Source organism: Chlorocebus sabaeus, chromosome 20 (genome assembly GCF_047675955.1).
Source record: "Chlorocebus sabaeus isolate Y175 chromosome 20, mChlSab1.0.hap1, whole genome shotgun sequence".
Lineage (NCBI taxonomy): Eukaryota > Metazoa > Chordata > Mammalia > Primates > Cercopithecidae > Chlorocebus > Chlorocebus sabaeus.
In genome coordinates this window covers 77485338-77503970 of record NC_132923.1, presented here as the reverse complement: position 1 = coordinate 77503970, position 18633 = coordinate 77485338, and the positions used below count along the sequence as shown (strand labels likewise).

At 40.2% G+C, this 18633-nt stretch overlaps 1 protein-coding gene across 8 annotated transcripts in view; it reads left to right on the top strand.

Moving 5' to 3' along the window:
- The first annotated feature begins 6015 nt into the window (after window positions 1-6015).
- Window positions 6016-18633, top strand: part of FGGY (FGGY carbohydrate kinase domain containing) — a 445568-nt gene continuing 432950 nt past the window's right edge. For 2 of the 8 annotated variants that reach the window (XM_038000601.2, XM_038000607.2), the window contains exon 1: window positions 6207-6380. The gene's annotated coding sequence lies outside the window, so the exon portion shown is untranslated. Of the gene's footprint in view, window positions 6141-6206; window positions 6381-18633 lie in introns of those variants that run through there. The other 6 variants (XM_007978541.3, XM_007978546.3, XM_007978542.3 and 3 more) reach the window with 5 other exon arrangements.

Here is an 18633-nt window from a genome sequence, read left to right as displayed (position 1 = left end):
GACTTACATTCCTTCAAAGCCTTCATATCCAATATGAGCTGCCCACTTCAGCTTCTCAGCAGAAACTCCCTCTTCAGCAGTCTGACTTGTAGTGTCTTGTGATAGATGACCTTGGGCAAGTTGCTCAACCTTTGTAAGCCTCTGTTTCTTCAGTAATAGCCCTATTTACTTATGTGGGTGGTTAGGAGGAATAATGACATAGTCTATGTGACAACCTGGGAGCACAGCACTAAGTGAATATTGTTGCAGTCTTTTCTCCCCTTTCGCTATACCCTCTTCTTCCACCTCCGGGTGCCCATAGCACTTCATCTGCCCATAGTACAGCATCCAGCTCTGGCCTAGCACTTGGCAAGTGCTCAGTAGTCAGTAGATATTTACTGAGTGAAGAGTTAAAAGAAATCAGGCAGGCAAACTAAGGGAAAATAGTTAGTAGTAGGCAAGTAATAAAGTAAGTTGAAACATTTCCCCATCTTTGGAAATGAACTAATAGCATCCTTTGACATGAAAGGTGAATAAACAATGATTTTGTATCTATAAAATATAGCTATAGGTGATGGTCAGGGTGGGGAGCTCAGTAGGCACTTCAGACTACTGATTTCCTGTTTGTGATCATCTGCCAGGTCTACAGTGGACCATTTCAGTTTTCCCTTTGATATGACAGGGCGAATTTGGAAGAGAGTGTGTATGCAATGGCACCTGTTCCTACCAGAGGGTCAAGTTTCAGAGAGGCTTAAAGGAATCTAAATGGTGAAAAGAAGAAAGGAGAAAACAAATCTTATTAGTAATGAGAGATGCAGTAGGTAGGTAAGGGCTGTCATCATCGCAATTATATACCAGGTATTAATCACCTGCTATTATAGAGCACTGTGCTAGTTGCTGAGATTGTGAAGTAGAATTCCAGGTTTTTGCCCTCCGGAGGCTTCCAATCTAGGAAATGGAATTGGTTAGAAGATAAAGAAGTATCAAACACTGTATGTCTGTTTAGTACTGTGACAAATGCTTAAAGGTATTTTGTAAGATAAAATCATTCTCCAAGGAGAATCTAAGGTTCAGAGAGATTAAGAAACTTTCTCCAGCTCATCCATCAAACAAGCTGTAGAACTGGGGAAGGCCCAAGTCTGTCTGGCTCTAATGGCATTGTACTGCCTATAGGCCTCTGAGTAAGAGCATCCGGGCAAGCGTGTGAAAAAGAGAATTAACTTGACAAGTTATCCTAGGTTCAATGCGATGTGAGTAATATTTGATGATTGTTGCAGGAATCCTACAAGAAAAGAGATTAATTGAGATAGAAGGAGGAACTTTACAGAGGAGGTACATCCTCAACTAGATGCTGAGGGCAGAATGTGAATCCAGTAAGAATGAAGGGAGCGGCATTTTAGGTGGAAGTAGGCATGGTATGTGCAAAGGTGGGAAGTGGGAAAATTTTCACCTTCTGGGTTTCTGTTATGCAGCATGGAGTACCAGAGAGAGCACAGCCTGCTCCAAACTTACTAGTAGTGCTTCCCCAGCCCAGTCACCCAATTTCGATAAACCTGTTTCCCTATCTATGCAATGGTTGTGATAATAGGCATTTCATAGAGTTATTGAGACCAGAGACAATGTGCATAATGTTATCTACCTCCTCAAAAATCACCACTCTAAATTAAACTTCAATCGAAATCAGCTTCCCTCTCTTACAGTTTTCTGTTTTCCTTTCTACTTGCACTTGAATCAATTATATATTTGTGTGTTTATTTCTTTAATGTCTGTTTCCTGACTGTAAGTTCCATGAGGACAAGGAAAATGTCTGTTCATCTCAACACTATCTCTTTAATGCCTAGACCAGTACTCAATAAATCTTTGTTGAATGAATGAATACATAAATGTAGGAATGAATAAATGAATAATAAGATCAATTTCTATGCTATGATTCTAAGAATCTTAGGGAAAATGTCTCTTTTCTCTGGTAATGGGCAGGTTGCTAATGCAGGAAAAGCTTTCATAGAATGAAGTTAGAGCATTACAGGGCCTCCACAGGTTACCAGAGAAGCACCATGACTCGTCTGTCTACTATATGGAACCATCTCTGAGCAGGAAGGAAATTACACCAACTTCCAGCTCAGCTGGTTCCAGAGTTTCACAACCCAGCTCTGTCTTGCTTACTTCTGACGTGCTACTTCACTGGTATGACCTGCAGTGTGATAATGACACTTCACTATAATGACACTGCATAATCCCCATGCTGCCCCACAATGACCCTGAGTGATGTCTAGACTTTCCAGTAATCAAGTCTTAAAATTCAATGCAATGCAATAACCTTTTATGTATTGTTGGGGAGGAGAATAGGGAATATATAGATGCACTGATAATTACTAGGCATTTGATATATGATCTGTGATAGAGATAAGGGCAGGAAACTAAAGGGTACAGAGGAAGCTACATGGTCCAGCCTGATGTGAAACAATGGATGTGTGGTTGGATAACATTTACATATTTTCAAAGTGTGATTATATATTTCATCCCTTCCTGGTCTCCCTGTAGTCATGGAGAAGTATAGATAGCATTTGCATTATTTGTTCCTATGATATATATAGAGAAACTGAGGCAAATGGGGGTGGTCCGGGACATAGATCTGGTTTCAGTGACTGTCTTAGCCTGTTTTGTGCTGATATAACAGAATGCCAGAGGCTGGGTAACTTATAAAGAAAATAAATTTATTTCTCACAGTTCTGAAGGCTGGGAAGTCCAATATCAAGTTGCTGGCATCTGGGGAGTGTCTTTTTCTGTGTCACCCCATGGCAGAAAGTGAGAGGGTGAGAAAGAGGAGTTGGGAAATCATGGGAAATCAAACTTGTCCTTTTATAATGAACTCATTCCTGTGACAATGGCATTAATCCATTAATGAGGGTAAAGCCTGCATGGCCTAACCACCTCTCATTAGGCCTCACCCCCTAACACTATTGCATTGGGGATTCCGGTTTCCAATAATGCTTTCTTGGGGACACATTCGAATCATAGCAATGGCAGATAAAAACTCATGGCCTAGAGCTCATGACCGTCAGTTTAGGGATCTTCTGAACCAAACTGTCATTCACCCTTATGTTGGACAGCAGTATGAGCATGCTTGCAATTTCACAATGTCACAGAAGGTGGGGGACCTTCTATAATATGTCCCCTATGAATTTTTGTGATGGAACATCAGAATATAATAAATTAGTGATACAGAAGTGCTGGGAAGTGAAGGGTGTGGTCCCTTTAAATGATAGGGAAGGGGACAGGGACATGCTTACATGTGCCCAAGGACCTAGGTGAGGACAGGCATTTTTGTTTTCCTGCCCAAATATTGCATTTCCCAAGACCACCCTGGCCTGCCACGCCCCCATCCTGTGCCTATAAAAACCACAAGACACACAGGTGGCTGGACATCGAGGGGAACACACCAGTGGAAGAACACACGGGCAGCTGGATGGTGAGAGGAACACAGTGACACCAGCAGGTCACCAACTGGCAGAATGACATGGAGTTTGACTGGAGCAGTCGGAGGAGAGCCTAGGCCATCAAGCAGCCCGACTCCAGGGGAAAACCATCTCCCTTTTGGCTCCTCCACCTGCTGAGAGCTACTTCCACTCCATAAAACCTTGTAATCATTCTCCAAGCCCATGTGTGATCTGATTCTTCTGGTACAGCAAGGCAAGAACCCCAGGATACAGAAAGCCCTCTGTCCTTGCAATATGGCAGGGGTTTAATTGAGCTAACACAACAACCCATGGACGGCTAAACTAAAAGAACACCTTATCACACATGCTGACTGGGACTTTGACTGTAAACAGTCACTGCAGACACTGCTGTGGGGTCAGAGCTCCACAGCCTGCCTATCTGTATGCTTCCCTAGAGGTTTGTGCAGCGGGGATTGAAGAAGTGAGTCACACCCCCATTGCATGCCCTGTGAAGGGGACAAGGGAACTTTTCCCCGTTTCATTAGGAGTTGGCAAACTAAGGCTCGTGGGCCACATTGTCCATTGTCTGCTTGTGTAAGTAAAGTTTTATTGAAACATAGTCATACCTACTCATTTACTATTGTCTATGGCTGCTTTTACATTACAAAGTTGAGTAGTTGCAAGGGAGACTGTATTGCCCACAAAGTCTAAAATATTCACTATCGGTCCTTCACAGAAAAAGTGTGTCACTCCCTGGAATAAATGAATCAAATGGAAGTAAATGGGGGGGGGGGGAGAAAGGATTCATTCATTCATAATAGGCAGTGTATCACAACTGAAAAACATAGTGAAAACTGGTTTCAGACAAACCCAGGTCAGAATCTCACCTTCGCCACTTGGCTGAAAAACTTTGAACAAATTATTTTTACTCTTTGGGCCTGTTTCTGCATCTATCACCTTGTAATGTTGCTGTTTGATAATTCTATGATACAATGTAATGTATCTGTTACAGTGTAATTTATCTGTTATTAGGTTTGACTCCATATAATAGAAAACACAAAATAAAAGCGACTTACACAGGATAGCAACTTTTTCTCTCATGTGGAGGTCTGAAGGACAGTGGGTGTTGATTGGTCCGGTGCCTCCTGCACTAGGAACCCACGCCTCTTTCACTTTGTTGCTTTGCTGTGTATGGGTTTCATTCCCGAGGTCCTTTCATGGTTCAACATGGCTGCTGGAGCAAATAAAAAATCAAATACACAAAAGTCTAGAGAAAGAGCCATCCATAGAGGCCAGGCAGCAAATCCACTTATTCAAGTCTAGCCAAGATGAGACCCCCTTGCCACAGTGCATGAAACCAGCATATTTCACTTATTCCGTTGTTGGGGTATGTTGAAGCAGATCTGGAAGCAATGTCTTCTGTGTATTAAGCATCTAACACTTTACAAAGCATTTTCATATGTCTTACCACACTTATTCTTCATAATGCTCTGCAAAGGTAAGATGAATAGATCTTAATGTCATTATTCCTATTGAACCCTTGATTCACACAGCTGCTGAGTAACAGATTCCAATGAGTCTACAGCTAGGTCTTTGGATATGTTGCTGGTAATGAAAAGGTGAACAATCATGGTGCAGAAGAAAGAAAATGAGCCAAACCAGGATACCTGGTAGAGTTGCAGTGCAAAGACTGGGGCTAATTGTGTGGCCTCAGCCTCACTGGGCTGTTCTCACCTGTAAGACCAAGATAAGAGCACTCATTTACTTCTGGGGTTGTGAAGATAGCAGACAATCTTACTGCACCTGACACTTAAGATCAGTTCAGTGAAATTATTATCTTTCACAGGTGTGTCTTTGGAAAATCACTTCCCCTTCCTGGATCTCAGTTTCCTTTTGTAGGAAAACGACATGTTTGGACTCAGCGACTGCTAAACTGTCTCCCCAGTCTCGAGCTCCCTCAGCCTGGGATCCTGCCTTTTATGAAAATAGCTCGGATTGGAGCTCAGGTTGGAATTCTCCCTTTGGCTGCTTCCTAGCTGTGTGTCCTAGTAAGAGCTAAAAATTTCGGATTCCCCACATCTGTAGAACAGGGATACATAACATGTAGATTATTAGAAAGGGAAGGCATGTGAGAATTAAGTGAGTTGGGTGTCCAGTACCCAGTAAATTGTGAAACTTCTCAAAGGCAGGGACTCATTTGTTTTGCATATTTACAGAATGTCATACGTTGAAGTACGGGGCTTGGCCACGGGGTTAGAACATTTCTGTAAAGAGTAAGGAACCAGACACAAAGCAAGCAATCAAGAATTGTAACCATGCAATATTCTTATTATTGCTTACACTTGCCTACAATAGTCCTGGTGTTTAGTAAACTAACACAGACACCCATCCGGGGCTGCGGAGAGACCGCCTGGGTGAGCTCCGCAAGGTGAGTCCCCAGAGCCGGGAACTCGCAGCCTGAGCAGTCGCAGCCTAGCCGGTCTTGGGTCCGCGCTCCTCCCGCCCTGCACAGCTCTGCCCGCGGAGGTGCCGGCCAATCCCACGACCGGTTCAAAAGACCAATCAGGCCGCGCTTTACAGGGGCCGCGCCTGCCGCGGCGGGTCCGTGCGCGAGGCGGTGCTGCAGCCGCCCCCGGGACCGCCCTGCCCAGGCGCCGTGGGGCTCGGCGCGGCTACGTGCAGAATCTCTCTAGCTAAAATGTAATTTCAGATTGGACAAGTACTGTAAGTGACCCGCCTCTCAGTCCCACGTGGGCGCCGGGGGCTTTTGCTGGCGCGCAGGCTCTCAGCGCGCACGCCCAGAAAGAGGCTTCTCCAACCCGGCCCTTCCCTCCCTTTTGCCGCAGTCGTTGCCTCCTCTTGCCCTTTTTCCTCCTCCCCTTTCTCCTCCTCTGGCCGCTTAGTCTCACACCCGCCGGGCCGTTGCTCCCAAGACGTTGTTGAGTCCCCTGTGTCCTCTTCTGGGTGAGGCGTCCGGCCACTCAAGGGAAGGGAAGGGAAGGGTCGGCCTTGACTGTATCCAAGGCTGCCCGTTAGGTGTCTGGAACCCGTGCTGCTTCCTCTCCGATCAGTGCCCATTTGACTATATTCCGTTCTCTTTCTCTCCTCCGCTTACCCTTGTAGGACATTTTCCCGGCATTTGAGGAGCCCTTAATTCACGTCTGGCTACCGAAGGCATTTTTAGACTAGTGTTGCTTGTAGCTTTAAACGCTTCCAGCACTTGTGATAATGTTTGAGGCACAGCTGAGTTTAGATGAGATAATGCTGTTTGTTTACAGTTGTCCTGAGTAGGAAGGCCTAGGGATATCTTTCCATTTTTATCCGTTTCCTTTTTATTTGAAGATTGACAAGGGGCCGGGCGCGGTGGCTCACGCCAGTAATCCCAGCACTTTGGGAGGCCCAGACGGGCGGATCACGAGATCAGGAGAATCGAGACCATCCTGGCTAACACGGTGAAACCCCGTCTCTGCTAAAAATACAAAAAATTAGCTGGGCGTGGTGGTGGGCGCCTTTAGTCCCAGCTACTCGGGAGGCTGAGGCTGGAGAATGGTGTGAACCCAGGAGGCTGAGCTTGCAGTGAACTGAGATCGCGCCACTGCACTCCAGCCTGGGGGACAGAGCGAGACTCCGCCTCAAAAAAAAAAAAAAAAAAAAAAAAGATTGACAAGGTGCAAAATGGTGAATTTCCCTCATCTTGGGCTGTTTTCCACTAAAGCACTTCTGTGTCTTAACACAAATTTCTTCCCTGAAGAGTCAGTCATGACGTGAGCAAAGTCTGAAAAGCAGTTATCCTTAGGTTAAATTTTAAAGTATGAGACCAGGAGGGGTGAGGTGCTTATTCTTTTGAATTGTAAATCATAAAGAAGGGAGAGTCTTTTATGTTGTGGCTGTTATTTAAATGGTAGAGTTTTGCTTTGTATAGTTTTTGCTTGTTTTTCCTCTTTTTCTGTGATCCACCACGTGTATGTCCTGATTTTTTTCCTTTTTAACTTGCTTGCTGGATTTTCCAGCCAGATGACTGCCGCTTGGTCTTCTGGGAGTCTCCTGTTAATGGGGCCCTCATGCTTGGCTCTTGACCTGATGGCCACTGGCCTGGCTCTTGGAGGACCTCCTAGTGGGAGGCCCAGAGCACTGTTATTAAGGATGATTTGGGGAACAGATCAGAGGGGGTCAGCTGGGCCTGGAGATCGATTTTGAGGGGGAGGGAGGTTGGGAGCCTGCCTGGCTGGATTTGGAAGTCAAAACATGTGTGCTGGGAGAAGGGCATAACCCCAGAGGGTGGAGAACTGTGTCTTTCTGGATGAAATTAAGAAGTTTACTGGGAGGAGGCTGGGCCTTCCAGGCGGTGTTAGTTTTTGCTGTGGGCCTTGTCTTTTCCTGGAATTGGGTTCCCTTTCCCTAATCTTTCACTTATTAGTTTAAATAGTTCCCTTTACCTAACCTTTCACTTATTGATTTAAATAGTTTAAATCACAGTCAATTACCAGCTGGTTTTTAAAACAATTTGAGGTAATGAATCTTGCCCTTAATCTCCTAGCCAGAGTGGAACCCCCCTACCCCCACCCCCAAGGGGATTTGAAATGATTCTTTTACCAGGATGTGCTACAGAGATCACTTACTCTCTCACCCGCCCACCTTTTTATAATGGAGGGACATAGAATCAACCCAAGTGGTGTAAGAGATCATCCAAATCAGTTCTTCATGTATTCATTTGTTCACTCATCTTGTCCACATACTTTGGGCCCAGAACGGTGGTATCTCTGGGAAAGAGCAGATGAGTAAGACTTGGTCTCTGCTTTTAAGCTTTCATCCATTTTGCTTCAATCCACTTTTATGAGGGAGATTATGTGATAGTGAGATGAGTACAGTGAAAAGTATGCAGAAGACTCCCAGGAGTTGAGAGAAGGGCAAATGGCTCAACATGGGGAAGCCAATTGAGGAGGACTTCCCGGAAGGGACTACTAGAGCTGAGTTCCAAAGCCTAAGTATCAGTGGGCTGGAGAAAGGGTAAGGGAGTATATGAACCAGGAACAGTATGTGCAGAACTACAGAAGCATGGCACATGGTTGATTAGTATGGCTGCGCAGGAAAGGCTGAGGTGGAAAGTCACCCGACAGGAGGTTGGGGAGGGTGAAGGCCAGATCAGGAAGGGTCTGGTGAATCATCTTAGGTGAGTTTGAAATATATCTCCAGGGCAAACAGTGATGCTCTCAGGTTTATGTTATAGAAAATTAATTCTGGCTGCAGTTTGGAGAATGAATTGGATTGGTGAAGCCTGGATAGAGATAATTGTAGTAATATAGGTGAGAGAGGTGTTAGGGTGTATAGTTATGGGAATGGAGAGAGATTAGGAAAATAGAATGGTTAGGAATGTTATAAAGTTTTGCTGCCACAAAAGAAATAGCACTTGAATATCAAATTTTCTTTTCTTCTTCTCAGCAAGGCAATTTACTTCTATAGAAGGATATGCCCTCACAGATGGAGCAATGGTGAGCGCACACCTGGATAAGGGAGGGGAAGGGGGTCTTATTCCTGATGCACGTGGCCCCTGCTGCTGTGTTGTTCACCTGTTGGCTAGGGTTAGACTGCACAGGCTAAACTAATTCCAGTTGGCTAATTTAAAGAGAGTGACAGGGTGAGTGGTTTGGCGAGAAAAATGATTATGGCAGAGCAGGAAATCGGAATGAGTCAGGGTGGAGAATGAGCAGGTAATCGGAATGAATCAGTCTGGGTGGAGCAGGTGATCGAAAAAGGTTGCTTTATGAGGAAGTTAAGTTTAAAAGTAGAAAATAATTGAACATACTGACATACGAATTCTTTGAAGAGAAATTTAGAGCTCATATCTAATGGAAATTAATTACTGATTGAGTGTAGGGATGAGAAGGAATGCAGTCATCAGTAGGTGTTCTTAAGTGGGCTGTTTTGTAGCAGCTTTAGTGAGGAATAATTGACATCCAATAAACTGTACCTATTGAGAGTGCCTAATTGGAGAAGTTTTGTTATATGCATATATCTATGAAAACCATCATGACCATCAAAAGAACATACCTGATAACCCCAAAGATTGCTTGTACCCTTTTTAATTCCTCTTTGTATACCCTCTAAGGTAAAGTATATCTTAAATCTTTTGTCCACTTTAAAAAATGAGCCTTTTATTTTCTTTTTATTGAGCTTTGAGAGTTCTTTATTCTTATTGTAATTTCTTTATCACATGTAACTTGCAAATATTTTCTCTTATTTTGATGCTTGTCTCTTAAGAGTGTCTTTTGAAATCAGCATTAATTTTCATGAAGTCTAATTTATAATTTTGGTTAAATAAATGTTACCATTCTGATTTTTTATGGATCATGTTTTTTTTTTGTTTTATCTAAGATATCTTTGCTTAACCTAAGGTTTCAAATATTCCTCCTATTTTTAAAAGAAGTTTTGTCATTTTTGGTTTTATATTAAAGCTGTGATCATTTTAAGATAATTTTTGTATAGGACATGAAATATGGAATCAAGTTTTTTTTTGCATATGGCTATCCAGTGGTTCCAGCACCATTTGCTGAAAAGCCTATCTTCGTTGAATTGCCTTTGCACCTTTGTTCAAAAATCAATTTACCATGTATACATTGGTGCAATTTTGTGTTTTATTTTGTTCAATTGATCTCTTGTCTGTTTTAATGCCAATACCACATAGTCTTGATAAACATAACTTTGTAATAAGTACTGAAATCAGCTAGTATAAGTCCTTTAATTTTGTTCTTTTTAAAATTTGTTTTGATTATTCTAGGTTTTATTTCCATATGAATTTTATAATCACTTTGTCCATTTCAAAATAAAGGCCTGTTTAGATCTTAACTGGAATTATATTGAATGAATATGTTAATCTAGGGGGAGAATTGACATTTGAAATACCAAGTCTTCTGACTCGTGGACACATTATATCTGTTCATTTATTTAAGTCTTCCTTATTTCTCTAGGCAATATTTTGTAGCTCTCAATACATAGGTCTTACACATCTTTGTTGGATTATCTGTAGGTATTTCCTATTTTTTGATGATATTGTAAATGATATTAAAATTTTAGGTATTTTAAAAATTTAATTTCCGATTGTTTTCTTGCTACTGGTGTATCGATCGTGTATCCTGAAATCTTGCTAACATGCTTATTATTTCTAAGAGCTTTTTTGTAAATGCCATCAGATTTTCTATTTAGGTGATCCTGTCATCTGTAAATAAAGATAGTTTTACTTCCTTTCCAATGAGGTTGCCTTTTATTTTTCTTGCTGTATTCCACTAGCCAGAACCATTGCTTTACATAGAACTGATGAGAGCTGACATGTTGCCTTCTTCCTGATCTGAGGGAGATGCATTCATTTTTTCATCATTAAGTATGATTCATGATGCTAGTTGTATATCTTTTGTAGATATGCTTTATCAGGTTTAGGAAGTTTCATTGTATTCCTGCCTTACTGAGAATTTTTTTAAAGGAATAATGGATGTTGTAATTTTGTTGTTTTTCCTATGACTGCTGTGATCTTTTTTTTGAAACGGAGTTTCACTCTTGTTGCCCAGGATGGAGTGCAATGGCGTGATCTCAGCTCACTGTAACCTCCACTTCCTGGGTTCAAGTGATTCTTTTGCCTTAGCTTCCCGAGCAGCTGGGATTACAGGCATGCGCCACCACACCCAGCCATTTTTTTTTTTTTTTTTTTTAGTAGAGATGGGTTTCTTCATGTTGGTCAGGCTGGTCTTGAACTCCTGACCTTAGGTCATCTGCTCGCCTCGACCTGCCAAAGTGCTGGGATTACAGGCGTGAGCCACTGCGCCTGGCTGATCATTCGTATTTTTAAAAAAGATTCTTAATGTGTTGAATTACATTTATTGATTTTTTTTTCCAGTGTTAAATCTTGTGTTCCTGAGATAAACCCTATTGGTCAGGGCATATTATCCTTTTTTTATATTGTTGAATTTTATTAGCTGAAGTTTGAAGAATTTTTGTATCCATCCTTATGATGGATATTGATCTACAGTTTTCTTATATCATCTAAATACCCGATCTCTCAGTAAATCTGGCCTCATAGAATGAATTAGGAAGTATTTCTTCCATTTTGATTTTTTCTGGAAGAGATTATGTAGAATTGGTATTTTTGTTTCTTAAATGTTATTGCAACACTATTCACAATAGCAAAGACATGGAATCAATGTAAATGCCCGTCAGTGGTAGATTGGATAAAGAAAATGTGGTACCTATACACCATGGAATACTATCCAGCCACAAAAAGAACAAGATCATGTCCTTTACAGCAGCATGTATGGAGCAAGCTGGAGAACATTATCCTGAGCCAGCTAACACAGAAACAAAACCAAAAATACTGCATGTTCTCACAAGCAAGAGCTAAACAATGAGAGCAAATGGACACAAAGAGGGGAACAACAGACATGAGATCTACTTGAGGGTTGGGGGTAGGAGGAAGGAGGATTAGAAAAAAAAATTTATTAATATAAAAAATATAAATCTAAAGTATTTAAATAAAATTGAACTTCAGTTTGTTGAAAGTTTAACCGAATCTTATTAAATAAGTTTTAAAAAATCCATTCACAATTCCAACAACAACAGCAACAACAAACAAAAAAACCCCTGTTTAGTAGGTTTCACTAGTGAAGCCATCAGAGCACGGAGTTGTTGTTTTGGGGCCAGGAGGCTAAATACAAAGTCGTTTGATTACATAGATACAGGACTGTTCAGGTTATCCATTTCCTTTCCCCCCCCAGCTTTACTGAGGTATGATTGATGAGTAAAAATTATACATACTCAAGATGTGCGATGCAATTTGATATACATTATGAAATGATTAACACAATCAAGCTAATTATATCTATCACCTCATATAGTTACTCTTTTGTGTGGTGAGAACACTTAAGATTTACTCTCTTAGCACATTTAAAGTATACAGTAAATTATCAACTGTAATCACTATGTTGTACATTAGATGTCTAGAAATTTTTCCAATAACTGAAAGTTTGTTAGAAACTTCTCCCCATTTCCTCAATCCCTGGTAACTGCCATTCTCCTCTCTGTTTTTATGAGTTGACTTTTTTAGATTCTACATATAAGGGATATCATGCAGTGTTTCTTTCTGTTCTTGGCTTATTTCACTTAGGATGTTGTACTCCAAGTTCATCCGTGTTTTGGCAAACGGCAGGAATCTTTTTTGAGGCAGAATAATATTACATTGCATATATATGTATGACATTTTCATTATCCATTCACCCATCTATGGACATTAAAGTTGTTTTCGTATCTTAGTTATTGTGAGTAATGCTGCAATGAACATGGGAGTACAGTTATAACACCAAGTAGTGATTTCATTTCTTTGGGATATATATCCAGAAGTAAGATTACTGTATCATATGGTAGTTCTATTTTTATTATTTTGAGGAACTTCTGTACTGTTTGCCGTAATGGCTGCACCAATTTACATTCCCACCAACAGTGTACAACGATTCCCTTTTCTCCATATTCTCATCAATACTTATTCTTTGACTTTTGATAATAGCTATCATAATAGGTGTGAAGTGATTTCTCATTGTGCTTTTGATTTACACTTTGCTGATGATTAGTCATGGGTGAGCATGTTTTCATATACCTATTAGGCATTTGTATGTCATCTTTGGGAAAATGTCTATTCAAGTTATTTGCCCATTAAAAGAAATCAAGTTACTTATTTTGAGTTGTATACATTTTTAAAAATATATTTTGGATTTTAAGCCCTTGTTGGGATATATGATTTGTAAATATTTTCTCTTTCAGAGGTTGCTTTTTCATGTTCTCGATTGTTTCCTTTACTGTGCAGAAACTTTGATGTAGCCTCACTTGTTTATTTTTGCTTTTATTGCCCATGGTTTTGATGTCATATCCAAAAAATCATTGCCAAGATCAATGTTGAGGAGTTTTTTGTCTATTTTCTTCTATGAGTTTTAAGGTTTCAGGTCTTAGGTTTACATCTGTAATCTATTTTGAGTTGATTTTTGTGTATAGTATAAGGGTTCAATTTCATTCTTTCGCATGTGACTATCCAGTTTTTCCAACACCACTTGTTGAAGAGACTTCCCTTTCCCCATTGTGCATTTTTGTTGCTTTTGTCAAAGAGTAGTTGATTGTATATGAGTAGTTTATTTCTGGGTTTTCTATTGGTTCCATTAGTGTATATGTCTCTTTTTATTCCAGCGCCATATTGTTATGATTTTATGACTTTGTAATATAATTTGAAATTGGGAAGTGTGATGTCTCCAGCTTTGTTCTTCATTCCCAAGATTGCTTTAGCTATTTGGAGTTTTTTATGGTTCCATATGAATTTTAGGATTGTTTTTCTCTATTTTTTTTTTTGAAAAATGCCTGTGGTATTTTGATAGGAATTACTTTGAATCTGCAGATCACTTTGGGTAGTATGGTTATTTTAGCAATATTATTTCTACCAATCCATGAACGTGGATATCTTTCCATTTATTTGTGTCTTCTTCAGTTTCTTTCATCATAGGTTTACAGTTTTCAATAGACAGATCTTTCACCTCGTTGGTAAGTGTTTTCCTATTTTTTACTTTTCGATGCACTTCTAAGTGGGATTGTTAGTTTCTTTTTGGCATAGTTCATTGTTAGTGAATAGAAATGCAGCTGATTTTTGTATGTTGATTTTGTATTCTGCAGCTTTATTGAATTAATTTATTAGTTCTAGCAGTTTTTTTGGAGTCTTTGGGTGGTTTTCTATATATAACATCATGTCATCTGTAAACAGACAATTTTATGCCTTCCTTTCCAGTTTGGATGCCTTTCATTTATTTTTCTTGTGTAGTTGCTCTAGCTAGGACTTCCAATACTGTGCTGAATAGTAGTGGTAAGAGTGGGCATTCTCTCTTGTTCCTGATCTTAAAGGAAAAGCTTTCAGCTTTTTAATGTTGAGTATCATATTGGCTTTGGGCTTGTCATATATGGTCTGTATAATGTTGAGGTGGATTCCTTCTATATCTAATTTGTTGATAGTTTTTATTGTGAAAGTATGTTGAATTTTGTCAAATGTTTTTGCAGAATCTATTGAGATACAGTATTTTTATCCTTTGTTCTGTGAATGTAGTGTATCACATTTATTGATTTGCATATGTTGAGTCATCCTTGCATTACAAGGATGGTTGTAATGCAATTGTAATCAATTCACTTGATTATGGTGAATGATCTTTTTAATGTGCTGTTGAATTTGCTTTGCTAGTATTTTATTGGGGATTTTTGCATCTGTGTTCATTGTGGATATTGGCCTGTAATTATCTTTTCTCATGTCCTTGTCTAGCTTTAGTTTAAGGGTAATGGTAATGCTGGCCTCATAAAATGAGTTTGGAAGTATTCCTTCCTCTTTAATTTTTTGTAAGAGTTCAAGAAGAATTATATTAATTCTTTAAATGTTTGGTAGAATTTATACTCTACCCAATTCCCTGTGAGTTATGGGGCTTTCTACTCTGGCTGTTATGAATAGAACTCTTCCTGGCCTTATGTGAAGCCCACTGATTTGTTCACGCTAATCCTTTTTGGTGCTTCTGCCTCGGATTGTTTTCACATATGGATGCATTAGTATGGATGATTAGTACTCTCCTGAATACTTGGGGAGTACCTTTGCAATTCTCTGGAATTCTTCTCTGCAGCACTCTCCTCTCTTGCCCAAGATTCTAGCCTTTTTGTTCGCCACAGACTTTCGGCGCTGTCTCCTCAACTCAGGGAGACTGCTGGGCTTGGCCTGTGTTTGTCCTTCTTGTGCCACCATCTGCAGACATTTCCCAGGGATTAAACTTGAACCACTGAAGGACTTATTTCATTTTTTCCGTTGCCTCATGTTCAATGTCATGAGAATCTTCGTTTTCTATTTTTCCCCCATTGTTTTAAGCTGGGAGGTAAATATGGTTCCTGTTAATGCATCTTGGCTGAAATTGGAAGCATTCAACTAGAATTTTTGAGGAAAATGTAAAGAAAGGACTATTTGAAGATGTGAGGAAGGGATTTTTGAGGTACTCAGGTACCAATAATAAAGGGGAACTTTTACCACTTCAGGGTGCTAAGAGCATGGTGAAGGAAGTATATCAGAGGGAAAAACTTAAGATATACCTAAATTAGGATAATTTTCAATAAAAGAACTATTGAGTAAAGTGAGGGCAGCCTGAATGCCTGAACAAGAAGACTGTTACATCCTTAGACCCAAAAGGGTGAGGGAAGGACTGGTTACCAGAACCCAAAAGGAGAAATCGTGTGGAGAAGGCTGCCTGGAGAGTTATTTTAGCCCAAAAGAAGCAGCTGGCCTGGGCCAACTCTATGGGAAAGGAGGCCTGACCTTACTCTCCTCCTTCCTTTGAGGCTTCAGCTAGAGCTCTCCATTGCTCAAACCCAACTAAAAGACAGAGGATTAGAGAGTCTTGGAGATCCAGACTGTTGTCCCCAGGACAGATAGCAGGGAGAGAAGGTGGAGAATGGATGTAGTCAGGGAGGAATATACAGTGACGTGTATAGAGTGGGCTTAGGAAAGATAGGAAAACCAAATAAAAATTGTTCAGGCTAAATATATTACCAGTCCCTTAGCCATCTAGATTTGGGGCTGAGCTACACTGAAATCCATTGCAGACTAGGCTGGAGAGCTGAGTAGCTTGAATTCTGCTGAACAGGCTATGGGAGAGAGATTAAGAAAGGACTCGGTTACTGACTGGATATTGCAAGACAAAAATTGAGAAGAAGACAAAGTCTTTAAAATGAAGAATGAGGCCAAGCATGGTGGCTCATACCTGTAATCTCAGAACTTTGGGAGGCTGAGGTGGGAGGATAGCTTGAGCCCAGGAATTCGAGACGAGCCTGATCAACATGGCAAAACCCCATTTCTATAAAAAATTTAAAATTACTGTGTCATGATGGTGCATATCTGTAGTCCCAGCTACTTGTGAGGCTGAGGTGGGAGAATCGCTTGAGCCCAGGAGGCTGAGGCTACAATGAGCTATAATTACATCACTGCACTCCAGCCTGGGTGGTAGAGTGAGACCCTGTCTCAAAAATAAATAAATAAATAAATAAATAGTGACTTAGACGGATCAAACTCAATCTAGTTAACCAAATGTTGGGATTGTAGAATTATGTGGCAACTTTGACATTTGAATAAGGCTATTTTCAGGATCTTTAAAAAATTGTCATGTGACATAGTAGAAAGAACATAGGGTTGAAATCCTTCTCTGTTATTCACTGACTCTTTGACCCTGGCAGGTGACCTAACTGCTCAGAACCTTGGTTTCCCATCTAAAAGTTGCAGAAAAGATTAGCAAGGCCATCTAATAAGTCACTGGCACCACATCTTGCACAGAGTAAATGTTCATAAGAAATTTATTGATGTAAGATGAGAGTTGGCTCAAAATATAAGTATGTCTAAGAAACATTTGGATTCATATGAAGGTACGTATTGATAAAACACAGATAACACTAATTCTAGTGAACCCTTAAGGGAAGAATAGTGTATTTGACAAGGATTACCTCAGAGTTCCCCTTCAAAGACAATTTGTGAAGATGCCCCAGCTCCCTTTGCCTTCTCCCTTAAAGAGCAGATTATTTTTTATGTTAGTATCATAGATAGTTTGTTCCTATCAAGAACAACTTATCCTTGTCAGAGTTTGGATGCTGGGCTGGATGGGCCAGTGATATGTCCCAGCATGTGTTGCATCCAGGGGGCCTCCAGAAAGGTAGAGGGAAAAGGAAGACTTCCCATGTGCTTACCATGTGCAGCTAGCCCAGCTTACCTCATCTCCATGCAGTGTCATGTGGAAACATGGGTAACTGAAGATCATTCTAATTAAATATGGTTAGTGCCTCTTAATGCTGCTGCTTCTCTTTTTCTTTTATTTCTCTTAATGCTGCTGCTTCTCTTTTCTCCGTGTCATAGAGGAAAGTTACAGGAACTGAAAATGTATAGCATGGAGAAAAGAAGATCCAATAGGAGGTCATCAGAGTCATCTTAAAAGATTTGAAAGGGTAGCCCATATATAAGGGTAAAAAAGGCAGTTTGGATGATCCTTTGGGATAAAAATTAGGACTAGAGGGTAGAAGCTATGCCAAGCACAGTTCAGCTCAATACAGAGAAGGTCTTCCTTCCTATTACTGTAATAGCTGCTCATTGAGAACATTCAGACAGCCCAGAGAGGGAAAGGTAAATGGCCTCGAAACCTCCACTGTATTTCTTTTTGCTGGATGCCATTGCAGTAAGCAGGTTTTGTGTGTCTTTCCTGAAATCTTTTGTGATAGGTCTTTATACAGTACAGTGGTTCTCAAACTCTAGCATCCATCAGGATCACCTGGAGGCCTTTTTAAAGCACAGACTGCTGAACCCCACTGCAGTGTTTCTGAGTCATTGGAGCTGGAAGGGGGCCTGACTTTGAATTTCTACCAAGTTCCCTGGTGATAATAATGCTGCTGCACTTCTAGAGACCACCAATGGCCCTGTTAAAATTTGAGAAAATAAAACTTTGAGAACCACTGTATTGCATGAAGAAAATAGAGCTTTTGCTCTATTCTTTATTAAAAAATAATACCGTAAACCCGGGAGGCGGAGCTTGCAGTGAGCTGAGATCCAGCCACTGCACTCCAGCCTGGGCGACAGAGCGAGACTCCGTCTCAAAAAAAAAAAAAAAAATAATAATAATAATAATACCAGTGGGGTCATACTGTACCATCTAAGAACTTGCTTTCTTAGTTAATAATATATAATTAGCAGCTTTCTTTTTTTCTCATTCTTTTTAACAACTACTGATGTATCAATTTTGGAAATTCCCCTATTAATAATCATTTAATTTCCTTCTAGGGTGTTTGGGGATATGTTCTTGCATTTACATAAAAAGGTTGTGGTGGATGTTTTTGTGTATCTTTTTGGTGAGCCAGTGCATACATTCTTAGAAGATAAATTCTTAGAAGTTAAACTGTTGGGTAAAAGATTTGATTTTAAAAGTGGACAGATAGTACTAAATTATTCTATCAAAGGTGGAATCACTTTTCTACGAAAAGTGTATGAAACTGCCTGTTTCTCCACACTTTTGCCAAGTGGGTATTATCAAAATTTTCAATTTCCTATTTGTTAGATGTAAATTTATATCTTAGTGTTGTTTTGATTTATATTCCTGCACTATTTGTGAGTTGAAAGATTCCTATGTATTTATTTTTCTGTGAA